Genomic DNA, 13,719 nt, shown 5'->3' on the forward strand with positions numbered 1-13,719 from the left:
GGATTAAGTGGTGTATAGATAATGGATGGATGGACATTCTAAACATATCTGTAAATGAGCCAGAGTTTACCAAATGCTGCATTTCATCTGTGATTTTTCAACGTCTGTAAGCAGAAGTCGCCCTGAAAGCTGATTGTCTGCAATATTGTCAAATCTAAAAATTCCTCTATACATACCTTGTTTACATCTATTATATATAAATAAATATTTTTCTATACATCTATTTATTTGTATATACACATAATGTTTATATTTATTATGTTATAGATTAAAAGGTATGATTTGTCTTAAAAAGGTAAATTAGAAGTGGAGTTAAATGCAACAACTGATACCTGAGTAAATGTACTGACACATACACTATGTTGCCAAAAGCATTCACTCACCCATCCAAATAATTGAAATCATGTGTTCCAATCACTTCCATGGCCACAGGTGTATAAAATCAAGCACCAAGGCATGCAGACTGTTTCCACAAATATTTGTGAAAGAATGGGTCGCTCTCAGGAGCTCAGTGAATTCCAGCGTGGTACTGTGATAGGATGCCACCTGTGCAACAAGTCCAGTCGTGAAATTTCCTCGCTCCTAAATATTCTACAGTCAACTGTCAGTGGTATTATAACAAAGTGGAGGCGATTGGGAACGACAGCAACTCAGCCACAAAGTGGTAGGCCACGTAAACTGACAATGCGGGGTCGGTGGATGCTGAGGCACATAGGGAGCAGAGGTTGCCAACTTTCTGCACAGTCAATTGCTACAGACCTCCAAACTTCATGTGGCCTTCAGATTAGCTCAAGAACAGTGCATAGAGAGCTTCATGGAATGGGTTTCCATGGTAGAGCAGCTGCATCCAAGCCTTTAATCACCAAGTGCAATGCAAAGCGTCGGATGCAGTGGTGGAAAGCACGGCACCACTGGACTCTAGAGGAGACGCGTTCTCTTGAATGATGAATCGCGCTTCTCCATCTGGCAATCTGATGGACAAGTCTGGGTTTGGCAGTTGCAAGGAGAACGACACTGGCCTGCATTGTGCCAAGTGTAAAGTTTGGTGGAGGGGGGATTATGGTGTGGGGTTGTTTTTCAAGAGCTGGGCTTGGCCCCTTTGTCCCAGAGAAAGGAACTCTGAATGTTTCAGCATACCAAGAGATTTTGGACAATTCCATGCTCCCAACGTTGTGGGAACAGTTTGGAGATGGCCCCTTCCTCTTCCAACATGACTGTGCACTAGTGCACAAAGCAAGGTCCATAAAGACATGGATGAGAGAGTTTGGTGTGGAAGAACTTGACTGGCCTGCACAGAGTTCTGACCTCAACCCGATAGAACACCTTTGGGATGAATTAGAGCGGAGACTGAGAGCCAGACTTCTCATCCAACATCAGTGTGTGACCTCACAAAAGTGGTTCTGGAATAATGGTCAAAATTCTCATAAACACACTCCTCAACCTTGTGGACAGCCTTCCCAGAAGAGTTGAAGCTGTTACAGCTGCAAAGGGTGGACCGACGTCATATTAAACCCTATGGATTAAGAATGGGATGTCATTTAAGTTCATATGCGAGTCAAGGCAGGTGAGCGAATACTTTTGGCAATATAGTGTATCTTCCAGTGTCAACTTCATCGTGGTCAAGGCCAAAGTGCAGTGAAAAGAACTTAATTACTTTTGCCTGGATCACTGTGCAGAGTGTTCACAGCTAAGGTCATGATCAGTGGTGGTTCTGGGCCATTTAAACCACAGGGGCCAGGCTAGGGCCAGCTGTTCTTTTATGAGTCCAATAAGCTAGAAATAAGAATTAACTTAAGTGTTGCACTCAACAGCAACACTAGAATTACTGAACTTTTGAAGGGAAAAAAAGTGTTGTATATAACAGATATACGACTTGCAAATGTGTATTTTCTTGAAACATATAACAGGAAGCAAAGCCTGGATCAAATACAGAACTTACAGACTCTTAATCTACAAGGCCAGCAGTATTCTTGTTGCTTTTAGCTCATTATTCATGAAAAGCAGCTTGAAAACAAAATTCTCACAAGCACCAGGCAGTCCTCTGTTCAGTCTCATAGACGAATCACACAAATAGTCAACAGGTGACTAAACAATCAATAAATACACAGGACAAATTCTGAATTCATCAACGCCCTGCCAGCTCTGTCTCTGTTTCTGCAACTGTGTTCATGTAAATCACAGAGTTTCAGTGTTCGGGCAAACAACCCACAGTACATTATATGACTTGCTTGCTGGGATCTTGTTAAGACAGCTGCAGAAACACAAGCAATATCCATTCTAGTAAGAATACTAAGTGCCCCTTCATTGAAATAATAAATCTGCCTCACTTTGTTGTGTTTTGAATTTATTTGGCAGAACAGGCAGAGAGAAGAATAGCTGAGAGAGTATTGGACACGGCATGCAACGTGGGCTCCTCAGTTTGCCATCAAACAGTTTATGTTGCAGTCATATAGTGTGCACCTTAACCATTAGATCACTGGGCAACCTACAGTGACACATTTACCCATCAGGACGAGACAAGCACATGAACACACAGAGACTGAGAAACGTTTTATTAAATCCTATTATCAACTTAAGATAATGGAGTTGCATTTAATACATAATGCTGGCATTTAATGTCATACACTGTGAAGCTAATGCACTGAAAGCTGTATGGAAGTATAAGTAAGTGCAGTTATATTTATATTGCTCCTTCACAAAGTGCTTCACATTTAAAGCATTTAGACAGGTATAAAAATAAAAAAAATAATAAAAACACTTTCTAACACAGAAAAAATGTTTAAAAAACAAGGGAAAATAGGTTGATGTCAGTAACATTTTAGTTTGAACTAAATTCATAATTTTTGTTGTAAAGCATTTCAGATTAGAGGAGCAGCAAAATCTTTGTCTCCCAAGTCAAGCTTTCAGCGCATAACACTGGTCAGTGGATCTGAAAATTTCAGTATATGACCATAACAAGTCAGAAAAGTACTCAATGACTTCAATATGCAGACTTTAGTCATATAGTAAATAGTATTATAGTAAATTCTGAATTTTACTAGCAGCCAGTGGGGGGAGGCCCACTGAGGCTTCTCCCACGTTTTGCTCATGAGTTGCAGTGTTTTGAACCATCTGCAGACTGGTTAGAGCTTGTTGGCTGAAAGAGGAGCATAATACTTGGAGTGATGGAGTCATAACATCACAAAAGCATGGACTTCATAGCATTTTTGCAAGATGAAAGTCTTCCAGTTAGAAAAAATGGATTGTGCAAGGTTCTTCATATGAACTGAGAAATCAAACAAAGAGTCGAATGTGACACTTATAATCTAAAATTACTGCTTCACATTCAAGGTTATCAATCCGGGTTCTCCAGCTTCCTCCCACAAGTCCAAAACATGTTGAGGTTAATTGGTGATTCTAAACTGTCTGTAGGTGTGAATGTGAGTGTGCATGGTTGTCTGTCTCTAAGTGTAGCCCTGCAATAGACTGGTGACCTGTCCAGGGCGTCCCCTGCCTTCGTCCTAGCTGGGATAGGCTCCAGCCCCCCGCGACCTTAGTGAGGATTAAGTGGTGTATAGATAATGGATGGATGGACATTCAAGGATAAAGGTTTCAATGACTGCTGTGGCACCAGTAAGGTGCTCACTGTCACAATACCTGAAGAACACAAACAAGTACAAATATTTGCAAAGAGGCAGGAGCACTTTGACATTTCTGCAGCACAGACTTTATTCCAAACTAATTCTAAGCTGACGTTTCAGCACCGGAGCATCTTCTTCAAAGTTTATCCACATAATGCTCCTCTGTCTGTGTCACCATGATAAATCCGCAAATCTTTCAACAGGCTGAAGAAAAAATCTACCAACAAGTTTAATTGCATCCTTCCAACCTTAAAAATCCAGTATTTAAAATGTACTCAGTACATATTGAGAAGGCTTTATCATCAACTTGTAACACAGATGTGAGAGTTGTCAAAGTAGAACGAGCAAACAAATCTACATTCACCTGAAAGGTGAATGTAGATTAAAGGTCTATTTGATAGTTAACATTAAACATGCGGTTTGTTAGATAAGTTTATAAAAATCTTTTTTTCCTTTTTATATATCTTTAAAAGTTTTTTTTCAAGAGGCATCTGTTTGGATGGTCAAGGGAGGATCAAAGTTGAGGCTAAGTGCAGATTCTTGGCAGGGGGCCTTTTTGAGATCCATAAAGGGCTCCTCTTGCTCTTCACTCCAGTCCAGCTTGCTGTTATTCGCAGTGGTGAAACAAAAGGTCAGAGAATTCTTTAAAAGACCATCCATAACTGTCAGCTGGTGTTATGTCCCACCCTCTGGTCAATTCTAATTTGTCTTTTCTGAAATCACACCCTTCCGGGACGCTCAACGCTCACCTCACAAAGAGAACATTTGTAGATTTATAACAGCTTGATCAGGGTGTTCTCCATGAGAATACATGCTCCAGCTGCATCACCCAGTTAAGCTGCTGTAGCAGATTCTGTGCTAGAGAGAATTTCCTCTATGGAGTCTGGAGACAACCAGCCTCTCCTGAGAGAAGAGGTGGTAAAGGGTGACCTATAGCTGTGGAGTGTCAAAGGAATGCTCTCTTGATACCATAGACTGTATAAAACATGGACGTAGCAACCGGCCCTGAAAAATGAATCCAACCCGGAAGTGTCAAAAACCTGCAATATCACTAGTCCTGGCTCCAAAAAGCCCTGGCTCCCATAGAAATGAATTAGAAAAGAAGTGATCACAGATCATCAAATACCGCATTCCTCCAGCTAAGGATTTTTTTTAATTAGTTTTCATGGTCAAGTCCAGAGATCAGGTGGTCAATCTGAAAATAAATCAACACAGAATTTTTTATAAATCGTCAAAATTTTGCGGGTCAAGGGGCATGGCTGGCTTGATTGACAGTCAGCAGCAACCATACAGATGAAATGAGCAGAAGGCGGTAGATGTGGGCAGGCAGAGAGGGCCTGCCTCTCAATCCGTCTGACCAATCGCTGCTCCTATGGTTCTGCCCCCCTCTGACGATTTTTGCGTCACTGGCTCCAAAAATCCAAGATGTCAACCAGGAAGCAGCAAAACCCTGGCTTCATTTTCTCAGTGCAGAAACCAACGGGTGACATCACGGTAGCAGCGTCCATCTTTTATACAGTCTATGCTTGATACCTGTTGTTACGTGCTGTATTGATGTGTGTGTATCCCTTCAGGTGTCACCCTCCCCAGGTGTCCTTAATCATTCATCAAGTCCGGAGCTCAAAGGACCGGCAGAGAGCTGCAGCTTGTGCCTTGGGCCTTTTTCTAGGATTGGACTTTAGATTTGGTGAAGTTGGTGGTTATTGGTTTTGTTGGAAGATACTTACATCTTTATAAATTGATTAATACATCTATAATTTACACAGACATCTCATGTTCCCTGTTTTCTTTTCCCCTGTTAATTTTTAACTCATCCCTCATCCCCTGGAGTTTATTCTTGGGGAACGTAATACTGGAGAAATGTCTTTTTCACAGCCTTAACAAAACAGCTGCTGAATGACAGGTCTCCTCTCTAGGATTTGCATGTAATACTACATTTTTCTGAGCAGGAAGCACATCAGTCCTATTTGTTTGCTAGCAGTCTGCCATCGAAGCAAAAATGAGAGTTTCACCACTCAAACTATTTTTTATTGATTAGCTGTATAATATGCACTCCCACTGCCAGGTGTTAAATAATATAAGAATACCAGACAAAACTAGCAAGTTATTTGATTACTGTTTAAATTGTTGTAAGTGTATATATATATATATATATATACTGTATATATATATATGCAGGGTAGAAAATAAGATATACTTATTTCCACACCAAAGCAAGTGATTGCATTAATTACAATTATTAAAACCAACCTTTGAATTATTTATCCAGCGATATAATCTCAGAGTCAGCATAATAATTCTAATAAATTGTTTACTCTTGGTGATCAGTCAGAGTGTTTCATAAAGTTAAGGGAATTAACTTAGAGCTTAAGGTAACTAAAGATAAGATACGTAAAGTGACTGAATGTAAGCTATAGAAAACACAGGAAACAACTGTATACACATACAACATTTATTACTAACTAAAACAAACAAATAACAACAACAAACATAAAATATAAAATACAAACAATGATGAAAATGCTGGTTGAGAATATGAGTGTGAAAACCTAATGTGGAACAGAGTGGTGGCTTGGAGACTTAAAAATCTTTTCACCTGAAGCAGCAGATAATCTGTTAAATTTGAAATATTGGTCAAAAGGCCAATTGCAATCATGAAACACCCGTTTAGAGACAGAAGCTTGATACTTGCAGTTTCCTTGGCGGGTGCAGCAGCGTCTGGAGTTGGGAGACGAGGCCTTCAGCTTGAGTTGGATCAGGGTGTGGCAGTTGAAGTTGCTAACATTGGACCAAAGTGGGAGATTCTATGGCCTTCAGATAATCCGCAGAAAATCTGCATTCTTTCGGGTGAAATGCCTTTTAATAGTAAAACTACTGACCAATCACAGCGAGCTCCGCTCCCGGAGGGGCTGTTAGATATGACGCCCCAGTATCACAGGGAGGTCGTGAAGTGGTCATGAGGTGGTCAGAGTTTTGCTCTAAAAGTAACAATGTTACTTCAGAACTATATGTATTTATACTGATACAAAGCTAAGCTTGTTGGAAATGAATGTGTCACATGTAAAGCTTCACGGGGAGTGTAAACATGACTTAGCTATCTTGTACGATTACAGAAATAACACAGTGCTTAGGATATGGTTATATAACAAGCTGATAAATTAAAGAGGGACTTATCCAACTGTAATTTGTCATGCCCTCGACTTCTGGCGCCGGCTAGTGGCGGCTGGTTCCTGTTTTTTCCTCCCTCTTTTGCTCTCTCTCTGGCTCTCTGGCTCTCTCTCTCTCTCTCTCAGGTGCGGCTGGCGGAGCGAGCAGACAGGTGTTTCCCATTGCTAATCAGCTGATTGGCGCCGCAGGATTGGTCCGTTTCAGCTGCAACCTTCCTGGCTACCGGTATTTCAGCTGCGGTCGGACAATGCTCCAACGTCAGACCGTCATACCATGCAGTCAGTGCTACCTGTGCATTCATCTAGCCATCAGTTTGTCTTGCTAGTTTTAACTCCTGACTTTTGCTACCCAGCCGGATCTGCTGCCGACCACCACCAACCATCCACTCGTCACGGTTCATCTTTCCCCATCTGCCGCCTACCCACCACCGGACTCTGCACTACACCTGTCTGCTCTGGTTCCTGGTTCTGCCATTCTCTGCTTCACTCCGCCGCCAGCTGCTGTTCCCTGCTCTCCATCAGTATTGAGCCAGTTAAGCCGCCACCGCTCTGTCTGCCATATTCATAGTAACTGCATTTAGTCCATCTTTGATTGTTAGTTGTTCCAGTTCGTCCGTTCACCGTTTGTTCTGCTCTTAATCAGTCAGTGACTATTTCGTCAGTCATTTGATTTAGTCTGCTTGTCCTCAGCATTTAGCTTGAGCTCCTTTAGTTAGTTGTATTGTGTATTTTCTCTTGGTACTCAGCCTGAGGTTCTTTTGTTTATTAGTACTCTCAGCATTTTTAGTCTGTGCACCCTGAGTTTGAATTTAGTTTTTTTCTTATTGCATACTCAGTATTACTTCGCCTGAGCTGCTTTAGTTTGTATTTTCAGTCTGCCATTTCTTCTCAACACTTAGTTGAGCTCTCTCAGTTAGTAGTCATTTTTTTGTTCACTTCCTAGCCAGTCAGTACCTGGTGTTGGTTGTGTTATATTGCTCTGTTGGATTCTGTTTATTGTATAATAAATTGCCTTGGTCTGCCGTGTTTCTGTTGTCTCCGCCCTGCCCGTAACATAATTAAGCTTTGGAGTATTTATCAGGACATGTAACAATTAGACTGAACATAAGATGATACGGCACATCCTCTGGTACTGTGTCTTCACTGTTCATTCATAAGTTCAGTTGTTGCATGCCACAGGAAATGAGGGGTCAGCAGAGCAATACGTTAAGTCCGGGGCACTTCATTGCAATTGGCCATTTGGGCCATCTGTTAAGGTCTGCGTGGTTGAATGTTTTTCTTTGTCTTCCCCCAAAAGCTTCTTTGTGTTAGATCCTCTGAAGCTCTGATAGGTGTGATAAGGGAATTCCTAAGTGGGCTCTGCTTGTCCTGGCTTTGGCTTCCCCCAGTCTGCAGAGCTACTTTATATGACCCTGTGGCCTGCAGAATAGTTCTCTTTTATGACATGTGACTGGATGCTGGAAAGTTCAAATTAAGCCTCTTGAATCCTTTTGGGCATCTGTGTCTGTCCATATCATACATATATAATTGGGGATAGGGTCAACACAACCTTGGGGGCACAGAGATGTCTATTATAATAGGTTTTAATGTTGCAACCATATTTGTTAAAAGTTTGTAACAAGCTAATGAAGAACTTAGAACTTTCAGCAAAAAAAATTGCAATTCATTTACAAATGGCTCATGTAACCCAATCCAGACTGATCATAGTAGAACTGCGACATAATTTTATGCCAGTTTTTGTTCCCTATATTTTCATCTAGTATTGTCTGTCACTCAGTCTGGGCACAAAGACAAAGCCTGCTCAGCTGCCTCCAGTGAAACATGGGCGACTCCTGACGGTAAACATTGGTTTCTACTCACCTTGAGACTTGTCCCTCCACCTTGTCTGATGGTGAGCTGCTCCTGGAATCAAATGTGCACATTCACAGCCCCCTCAGGTCATCATGCAGACCAAAGCAGTTGGATAACTGTCCTGTGCCTTTTGCTGGGCTTCCCAATACCTCATGGCTTCATCAGAGTGCACAAATGAAGAGCTGTCGCTTATTTTGTGCGATTGTCTGCATTCTAACCTTGTGTCTTCACAACTTTTGCCTATTTGCTGCCTTCTCTGACTTTTATCAGATGGGTTTGGATTTGAAAATGACCCCTATACCTGCAAGGCTTTCCTCTGGGTCCAGTGTGGTTCGGTTGGTCTCACAAAAGAAAATCTTGTTTTTTGTCCTTCTTTAAGGTAGGCCCCCACCACTTTATGTTCTGTGAGCCATGTCCAGATGCAGGGCCTTGACCCATAGTCTGACCTCTGAAGGCAGCAAGCAAGAGAACTGTTCAAGAATGAGAATCTCCTCACTTCAGCGTGTTCTGTGGTTCTGCTTGAGTTCCCTCTGGAGCTGGATCTCCCAGGGGATGTTGTCCAGCCTGATGTCAAGTTCTGCGGGAATCTGTCTAAAGAACTCTACAGTGATTTCACACTTAAACAGGGATGTGCAGCATACAATATATCACAGTTATTTGCCATCGCAACTGATAGTATTTGTATTTTTTACTTGAAATTACACTAATGGATGTTTTTTCTTTGAAGAAAAAACTGAGGACACTACATTGAAAACACTGCAGTATTGCAAAATTACAGTCTACTGCTCAGTCCTTTAGGTTAAGACGGCTTCTTGAAAACTGTATCAGTCAAAGGTGGCTTAAAAAGTAATTGTGCAGCAGGACAGTATTTGAGGTGTCACAGCTTGCTGGCGAGAACATTTAAAAACCGAGATTAGCTTTAGCTTAAAGCTAGAGTATGCAGGACGGTAAAGAACAGTAAGAGCAAACACTTTGTCTGCCATCCTTGTCTAGCTGCTCGCTAGCTGACACCCTGATTGCACAGTGTAACAGCCCTGGGTCCACTGCGCTCCTTCTCTTCTTTTACGGGACTAAACTTCTTTAGGTTTTGTACGTAAATGAGTATGTGCGAGTCCCTGCCACAGTTTGGTGGCTGTGCTCAAACCCTCTGCACCTGCTTCCCATCCTGCCTCCTCCCTCTGCTTGCTTGATTGGAGCAGTACTGCAGCGCTGACCTTCAATCAAGCCACATCCATCTGTGCACCTGTTTTTAAAAATGCTGCCAGCTGTCATTTGGTGGCAGCTTGTGTGCACTGCACAGCTCACCTATGTGTCTCTCCATGTTGAAAACTGAGTTTGAAACACTAGTTTTTGTCATGGTTTCATTAAGATTCCTGACCCACATGCCAAGAGACTCTCAGGAGAAACAGAGTTAGGAAAAGGATTTTATTACAGAGGCTGAAACGCGCAAAGGTGAGGTTGACCCGGGCTGGGACGTCGACATGGATTTGTGGATGGCTGGGGTGGACAGGTCGTACAGTGGTCAATGCAGTGGAGTGAGAGGGAAGCAGGAGCGTTATCAGTCGTGAGCAGATGATCCAGGAAGCAATGAAGAAGACTCGAGTCTGGCGCATGGAGGTTGGGGGGAAACACATGCAAGGAGCAGGTGCACTGGAAAAACCTTCGGAGGGAGAAAAACAATTACTCGGAAGCTCAGGAAGAAGCACGAGAAAAACTCGGGAGGAGGCTTGATGTTAGCACATAGGCTAACACTCAGGCAATGACTAACTGGCAACCACCTCCTTAAATCCATAGAGTAACGAGCCTGATGAATCACAGGTGTGTGAAGAACACACCTGCAGGGAATAAGTCCCAGCCCAGCAGGAGTTCTCCAGGACACCCTCTGGTGGAAACCTGCAGGAGAACATAAACACAGCCCAAAATCCCATTCCCTGACAGTTTTATAACCATGGGCTGGGCAAGGGAAGGGACTCTTGTTTTTGTTGAAGCCACTTAAAACATCTATCCAGCATTATCTATACACCTCTTTATCCTCTGTAGGGTCATGAGGGCAGAGTCTATCCCAGCTGACTCAGGGTGAAGGCAGGTTTACCTGGACAGGTAACCAGTCTATCACAGGGCTACACTTAGAGACAGATAACCAAGCACACTCACATTCACACCTATGGACAATTTAGAATCACCAATTAACCTCAACATGTTTTTGGACTGTGGGAGGAAGCCGGAGAACCCAGAGGGACATGGAGACATGGAGACTCTACATAGAAAGATCCCAGGCAAGATCCCAGGAAGTGAACCCAGGACCTTCTAGCTGTGAAGCAACAGTGCTAACCCACTGTACCACGGTGCCGCCCCACTTGAAACAAAAACTGTTATATGCTAGCCAGAGGTGCTACACCTTATTAACTTTTGTGTGGGATAGAATAGGCTACTTATGTCAGGTTTTAAGAGTTTTAATTACATTTAATTGGGTTTGATGACCTTAGTGGTGTACAACAACAACACCGCTTGCAAGCTTCTGTAGCTATGTAGCACAATATCTGAGTATTGTTCATTGATCCTTTATCTGACTGAGGTTTGAGCAAGTTTTAATCTATGGCCCCTACCATGGTTCTGAATGTCTCTCAAATGGCATCCCAGTATCCCAAACAATTATGTTCATATTTGACCATCTTTTACACAACAAATCATATTAAGAATGCCAGCCGTCAATGCTAATGCAGTAAATAGTGTGTTCCATATGTAGTGAGGCAGAAAGTGATAATGATGGCGTGGTGTCACAAAATCAGGTTCAGAGACTCAAGTGCAGACATAAAACTTGGCACACCAAACATAAAATATTTATGAACAGAATCACCGAAATATACAGAACAGGAAACAGGGTCAAAGACAACAGGAAACTAATTACCTACAGAGACACCTGCAGGACAGGCGGAATAATTGCACGCGGAATGAACTTGAAAATCAGAATCAAATAACAATCATAGATTTACTAAGCAGAGGTACTCGAGGCTGGTAAGACCAGGATGGGCAAACTATCGATCAACAGGGAAAAGCGGAATACCACAACTACAACAGACATGAGCTTACAGCTAAGCTAGCAGGGTTCAGTGAGAGACTGGAGGCTTACAGACAGCTGACCAAGCAAGCATGGAGGGAAGGGGAGGTGGCGTGGCAAGTGGCAATGGACAGAAGATGCAGTTCAGATGCAGCAGTGGCTGAAGACGGTGGCGACGAACCAGGAGAGCCAGTGGAGGTTTTAGTGACTTCCAAGGGAGCCAAGTGAGAATGACGGATGGACGGCAATGCAAGCCAAGGCTTCGGAGGAGCAAGGTAGTTCAAACTGGAGCAGAGGAAAAACAGGTTAGTATACAGACATCGGAATTACAGAACTAGAGCAGAACGGAGCCAGGGTAACTGAGGGTGGTTTATGGTCTAGCGTCGAGTAGTGGACTGAAGGCTGCTTATATCATGGCTGGTGAATCACTGCAGGAGCACCACTCCTCGCCACAGGTGTGATCACTCAGGTAATACTCCAATCCGTTGCACCTGGCTGCACCCTGCTCACTCGCCACGCACACGCTCTCGTAGGGAGAGGGAAAAAGGAGAGAGAGAAGGAAAAGGGGGAAAAGGGAAGGGGACTGCCACTAGGAAGGGTCAGAGGTGGAGGAGATGTGGAAATTGACCTACTTAACTCTGGAGAATCCAGAGTGTGTATCTTGTCAGAAAGCTGATATAATCTTTTTTTCTGTGCTACTACTCAGTTTTTCTCCAGCCCTTGAAATTATAGTTGCTTTGACTTAAAAATGCTTCATTTAATAATCAATGCTTTTATAACAATGGATCAAATATGTATTGAGAAGCAGTTGTTCACAATGACAAACCCGCATAGAATTCTGATTATTGGTTTAAAGGCCCTTAGAAACAGCCACTACAGAAAACGTCTAAACATTGTCTGTCCAGTACAAAACTGCAGTAAGGTCATAATCGTGATGTGTTTAGCAGCTTAAAATCTCTCCCTAGTTACTGATTTAACCCTCATAAACTCATCAATGTGTATCAAAGTTACATATTATATATATATACCGTCATTTCTGGACTATAAGCCGTTACTTTTTTCATGTTCAATTCCGACACTGAAGAAGATGACTTCAGTGGTTTTAGTGCGCAGGAAGAAGATGAAGATAGCAATCAATGACGTTCCCTGGTAGGCTACTGTATTTTTTATTTTCTTAACCAGCCATGTTACAGGAACTGTTCAGAGAAAAGCACTTACGGTACGTATTTGTGTATGTTACTGGTACATACTTAATTAAAAGTTTTGAAAAAATCTTTCTGTGTAAATATCTCATGTTACAACGTGGACACCTGCAGCTTATAGAGAAGTGCGGCCTATATGTGTAAAAAAAAAATTTTCTTTTTAAAGTTAGTGTGTACGGCTTATATTCAGGTGCACTCAATAGTGCAAAAATTATGGTCGAAATTTTGTTCATGGAAATAATCCATTCCTTTCTGAAAACGCCTTAGATGTAACTCTGCACTGTTGCTTCCTCTAGAATATGCAGATCTATGAAGTCCCAGCTACCCACCTAGCTCTCCCCACTCACTGCAGCTCAGCTCACCAGCTCACCTTTGACCCTACACAATGACAAGTTGCAGTAATGTATACATAAAGAAATATGTGAAGTTTTAATTTTCTTTGGGTTTTTTTGCAAGAAAATGCAACAAATCTGACACACTGAATGTCAGATACCACATAATCATATTGTGTGCAGTGGAGCTGAGCAGGCAAGTTTGTAATTGCCAGGAGTGTATTATGATCCAAATGTGATACAGATATTAGCAAAGTCATGATTTCATCTAAGTGCTTATTTATCATCTCATCAAACTTGGAAATGTTTAGTTGTCTTGATGCTGAGTGTGTAAAAATGTTGACACCATGCAAATATTCCAAATATATAAATAAAATACAAACATATCAGTGTTTGTGCGCACGTTTCAAGGTGCGGATGTGTTGAGTGACAGTGATTATGAGTTCAGAAGTACAGATGAGGAGCGAGTAAATGGCAGCCTGCAGAGAA

The 13,719-nt window shown here is 42.2% G+C and overlaps 1 long non-coding RNA gene across 1 annotated transcript; it reads right to left on the reverse strand.

Moving 5' to 3' along the window:
- Positions 1–1,420: 1,420 nt before the first annotated feature.
- LOC103356327 (uncharacterized) lies at positions 1,421–5,794 on the reverse strand. The gene is made up of 3 exons (XR_520135.1): positions 5,780–5,794; positions 5,164–5,166; positions 1,421–1,595 (listed from the first exon to the last, which is right to left on the reverse strand). It is a non-coding gene; the product is annotated as an uncharacterized LOC103356327 (long non-coding RNA).
- Positions 5,795–13,719: the final 7,925 nt, after the last annotated feature.

The sequence above is a fragment of the Stegastes partitus genome, unplaced genomic scaffold (genome assembly GCF_000690725.1).
Source record: "Stegastes partitus isolate 25-593 unplaced genomic scaffold, Stegastes_partitus-1.0.2 Scaffold193, whole genome shotgun sequence".
In the NCBI taxonomy this organism is placed as follows: Eukaryota; Metazoa; Chordata; class Actinopteri; family Pomacentridae; genus Stegastes; species Stegastes partitus.